Genomic DNA, 5,909 nt, shown 5'->3' with positions numbered 1-5,909 from the left:
ATATATACTAGCGCAATTATTGAAGGCAGTATGGAAGTTCCTCTAAAAACCAAAACAAACCGGGGAAAGGGGTATGCAGTTGTGAGGGAGGCAGGACCACAGGGGGAGGATGCTGCAGGTGAGTAATGACTTCTGGGGGATTTCCACAGAGAAGGCCACTGTACTTGCAGATAAGCAATGGGGATGAGAATGAGTGGTTTGGAGGGGGAAAGCTGGGGAAACTCTGGGTCAGACTAATGCACCCGCCAAAGTGAGGGACCTGAGTTGGGCTAGTTAGCATCAACCACCAACAACCACCACCCATCAGTGCACACAAAAGCTAGGGCTGGAAACCTCTGTGGCAGGGCTATATCACAGTACCCGCTACTGAGTGTCAGAACAGGGGGCAGGTCACATTATATTGGGCCATGATACTAACCAGCATGAGGGAACCAAGTGTAGGGGCAGATTCTGTGGGGGATATGTGGGCCCACCCCTGTGGAACTACAATCTCTGTGGGGATGCTTAAGGCTGGGGGTAGTGAGGAGCTGAGTTAGGAATGATCATAGAACCCTCCAAGAATCATGGGTACTGGGGTAGGGACCAGGCCTGGCTGGTCCAAAATGTAGCACCCATAGGCACACCCAAGAGTAAGGCGTGGGGTGGACCAGGCTGCAACATTCACCAGCTCATACATAGGGGGAAGACTACGCCTAACAACCACTGGCACATGTGAGATCTGGGACTGGGGGTGGGCCTGGTGGGGGAACTTGGACAACTTCCCTGATGGGCTGTAGATCCCACTGGTGAACATGTGATTCAGGCCTGGGTGTCTGTCAGACTGGGAAAGATAACTCTCCCTGTTGGTAAGTATGTGGGTTGGGGAGATGGGCAGACCAGGCAGGGCTAGGCCAACCTTAGTTCACTGGCATGTGCAATAGCCAGGATGGAGGGCAGGTCATACCAAACTAGGCTATCGTACCTAGTGGTTTGCATGAGCCAGGGATGGGAGCAGTCTGGTTAGCACTAGGCTGCAACACACACCAGTGAGCGTTGGCATTGGGGGCAGGCTGGGACAGGTCAGGCTGTAGCATCTGATGGCAAAGGCCAAGACAGGGAATGGGCTAAGCCTGGAAGGCTCAGAGTAACCAATGGCACAGGCAAGGTCTGTGGCTGGGAATGGGCCTAGTTGGGGAGCTAAGGGGATGCTCCAGCTGGTTTGTGGTTCCCACTGGTTAGCGTGAAAGCCAGAATAGGGGTGGTAATCTGGCCTGGACATAGCTGTAGTGTCCCTCAGCATGGGTGTGGATTGGGTCTGGGGTGTGCCAGACTGGGCTAGCCTTCAGCACCTACTGGTACTCATGAGAGCCAGGTGGCTGTAGGATAGGCTGGGCTAAGTCTCAGTTCCTGCTGAACTATGTGAGAGCTGTGTGTGGGCATGGATCAGGTGTGACTTGACTGTAGCACCCAACAGTAAAAACCAGTATGGGTCTGGGCCAATTGGGCAAGGCCATGGTTCCTGCTATGACAGGAGGTGGACTAAGTCAGTCTGAACCAAGGGCCCAATGGTGTGCACCAGATCCGCTACTAGGAGATGAATTGCTCAAGAAGTTTGGGGAACTCCTTTGTCACGTGCAATCCCTGCAGCTGAGTGCAAGAATCAAGGCTTGGAGCAGCCCAGATCAGGCCAGGTTACGGTACTCACCAGCATATATGTGGGTCAGGTCTGGGGTGGGCCAGTTTATAATACCTACTTGCAGATCTCAGAACCAGGCCACAACACCATCCAGTTCTCATTAGGGTGGGACTGGGGGCTGGGCTGGGCTGGGCTGTAGCAACCACCAGCATGAGCTAGAACTGGGGTCAGACAGGGCCAGGCCGGTTTACAACACTTGTTGGCCAATGCTGAGGTAAGGTGGGCCATGCAAGACTGGGCTATAGCACCCACCAGCATACTTGAGACCTGCGGGGTGGTGTGAGCCTGGAAAATGAGTAGTTGAGGGGCTCTTCTGCTGGGCCATTGTTCCCATTAGTGAATGTGAAAACTGGAATTGGGGGCAGAAAAGGTTGGGCAGGCCTACAATACGTGATGTCCTACATGTGACTTGGGTTAGGTGGAGAGCCAGGCTGGGCTAACAGGACATAGTCACTGGTGCATGCATTGGTAAGAGTCAGAGCAAGCTGGTTGGGTTTTGCTACAGCATTAGCTGGGAAGTTATGGATCTGAGGGCAAATCATGTCAAGCCACAGTGTAGCACCACCTGGAGAGTGCAATGGGAGTGAGCACAGAAGGGAAGCACTGCACACCTCTCTGATGGGCTGCAACTCCCGCTGGTGACATGAGAACCAAGGAATTGCCAGACATACAGTGCCAACCGCTGGCATGAGTATGGATTGGATACTGGGATGGGTTGGGTTGAGCTAGGCTTCAACGCCCATTGATGTGTACAACAGCTAAATGGGATGTGGGACAGTCTAGACCAGTCTGCTGCACATCCTGGCAAGCACAGGAACCAGAGCTAGTGGTAGACCTAGTGGAGGGTACTGTGAGTCGCTCTGTCTAGGCTGCAGCTCCTGGTGGTGTACATGAGGGCCGAGTGTGGTAGGCTGGGTTGGCCTGGGCCACAGCATCCATTGGATTGTGTAGAAGACAGGTCTAGAGATAGAAATGACCCAGCAACTGCAACTACCAGTGTGTGCATAGGCCGATGAGGGTGATGGACAAACCCGGACACTGTACTTGGCAAGCACACACAAGGGTCAGGTCTGGGACCACCTCAGATGAGATTTCTTTGGGGATCCTCCCAATTGAACTGCTGGACTCAAAATTCCAACCATGGGAAGAATTGCAGGATCTGTGTTCTGACCATAGAGTGCATATGTCAGAACTGGGCTTCCTCAGTGGCAGATGGAGCAGTGAATGGCATGCCCAGATGCACATGGAGGATATGGAAGTCCATTGGCACATGCAGAGGACATCTGGTACCACAGCAGAGGAAAGAAAGCAGAAAAAATTGGTCAACTACCCCAGCCAAGTGTTGACAGCAAATATCTGGGTGAATGGAGACTCTAAGGTAGACTATGTCACAATGGACCTTGGAAGAATTTTCTCATCTTTGGATGGATGAGATCAACATTTTGGAACTATCGAAACCATCTGAGCATAACCCTTGGAATATGCCCCACATCAGGAACCCTGGGATGGCATCAAGTGACCATTCCCCATCCTCAGATACTAAGGAGATAGGGAATCTGAATGTGGCCTTCCCCAGATACAAGAAGAAGAAAAATAAAAATTGGCAACAATGGTCTCACCCACTTTCCCCTAATCCTCAACTCTTCCCAGTCTAATCAGGTAAACATCATTATACATAAAATTTAAAATATATATATATATATACACTCAACCAGCCCATCAATAACATCTCTGTATCTTTAGTCCTCAGGGAAATTCAAGTAAAGTCCACAAACTGACACCAAGATGCACTTTCTAAATGTCTAAATTTTAAAAAGCAGCACCCAACCAAAACAAGTGGGACTTCATACTTTGCTGTTAACTGCAAAATGATACAAGAACTTTGGAGAACATTTTAACAGTTTTTTAACCAGACTACCACAATCTCCAATCGTTGTATCCCTAAAAATTTACCAAAGAGAAATGGAAGCTTATATATTTTTAAAAGTTTTTTTTTAATTTTTATTGCAAAGTCAAATATACAGAGAGGAGGAGAGACAGAGAGAAAGATCCTGCATTGAATGATTCACTCTCCAAGTGGCAGCAATGGCTGCAGCTGAGCCAATCCGAAGCCAGGAGCCTGTAGTCTCTTCCAGTCTCCCACATGGATGCAGAGTCCCAAGTGTCTGGGCTGTTTTCTACTGCTTTCCCAGGCTACAAGCAGGGAGTTGGATGGGAAGTGGGGCTGCCAGGATTAGAACCGGCACCCATATGGGATCCTGCAGCATTCAAAGCGAGGACTTTAGCCACTATGCTACCATACCAGGCCTGAAGCTTATTTTCATATGACAAACTTTTCTTTTTAAATAGTCACAGCTGGCTTATACATAATAAAATTGTGAGATACACCAAGATTTTCACCAACCACTAAATAGGTAAACACCGTATGGTACAATCAATGAAATTCTTCTTCAGCATTAAAAAGGAATTGTTTTTCTGAAACATATTTAAGCACAAATATACTTCAAAACACATTTAAACAAAATAGTCTATATATTGTATGAATATATTAACATGAACTTATGATATATAAATGATTATTTACAGGTTACCTATAGGGAAAACAAAAAATAGCATAAAGCATTTCAAAACAACCTTCAAGAATATAAAAAGTCATCAAAAATTTATGGAAAATACATAATACAAAAAAGCAGAGATTTGAAGAATTTTTGCTTAACATATATATCATATAGTAAGTGTAAAACTTCCAATAAATACAAGCGAATAACTTTGGAAAAATAATCATGGCACATTAACAACTGTGTACGCTACCAAGAAAACACACACATATCTTACATGAGTAAACATGAATACATATCAGAGAGTTTACAATTTGTGTTAGCGGCAGTGTATCTTGGAAATATTTGCATAACTATATGTGAATTTATCTTATTGATTATAAAAAGATCTATATTTTTCCAGAAGAATTATTTTGCCCTTTCAGCATCTATACCTTGAAATAGAGGTCTCAGAGTAAACAAAAAGTAATATGCAAAAGGATGCAAATCTAGAATAGCTGAGGAGTGTCAAATTTCTTTCCATATAAGACAGTAACATTTTAAACTTCTTCCATGCTGCATTCTAATATAAAAGTGTTAAAATTTATAATTTCATACATTTCTCAATTTATGGTTGATTTGCACCAGATATTAGGCATACTTAATATACTTGGTGTCTTTCATGTTTTTGTATCTATCAGTGATGCATTTTACCTACACAAGTTTTTCAAAGGCTATTATTTCATTATTATGTGAAATACCAAATTGATATTTTAAGCATACCTAGTATGTAACTGTTTGTCCTCTCATCCATGTTCTTCACTGATTTCTGCACTGATTTAGATTAGAACTACTTTATATAAAAATACCATATATAAAATGTTTTGAACAAAAATAATATAGTACATAATATAATAATGGCAGATATAATTTCCCTTTGACATAGGTCATACAAGGCCTCATTCCATTTTCTTTACCGAAATTTAAATTGTTCTGATACAGTTTCTTATCCAAGTTGATAGCACTATAAGATCACCAATTGTAAGGAAAAGGTAACATTTTAATATGTTGCCAGAAATATGCTCAACCAATTTTAATTGTGTATGATTTGTACAAACATATTTTAATAGAAGAAAGTTCGATTTTTTATATATTTTTCCTTTTTTCTTAATTACTGTTATTGAAATTCTATTTATATTATCTACTTATACAAATTTTGATTGGAAAACAGTTTTGAAATAGTTAAGGTTAAATACTTGAAAAATAAAAAATACTGATAAAGTGAACAATTGTATAGCTACCAGCAGTTCTAGAGAAATAAGGACACATCACCAACAAATGAACAGAATTTAAACGACTAACCTCGTTAGTAACTGTGCAGCCTCCGGTGAGATGTCTTTATAAACTTAGAGAACATGGCTGCCTTCCTGAGAACTTCCATGGAGCCCAAGAGCCAGGGTGGAATATTTCTACTGCAGAAGGGAAAAATTTGATTGTCAACACAAAAGTCTATTGGTTAAATTATCCTACCAAACAGAATAAAATAACAAACGTCTCCATAATCAAGCCTGTGATAATTTGTCCTAGGAAAACCAGCAATTTACGTCACTAATGGACGTTCTTAAGGCTGTGCACATGCAACACGGTGAACCAGCAACGCAGTGCATGGTGCACATGACACACGATGGATAACCAAG

The sequence above is a fragment of the Ochotona princeps genome, chromosome X (assembly GCF_030435755.1).
Source record: "Ochotona princeps isolate mOchPri1 chromosome X, mOchPri1.hap1, whole genome shotgun sequence".
Lineage (NCBI taxonomy): Eukaryota > Metazoa > Chordata > Mammalia > Lagomorpha > Ochotonidae > Ochotona > Ochotona princeps.
The sequence above is the reverse complement of the archived record's forward strand: the minus strand, read 5'-3'. Positions refer to the sequence as shown.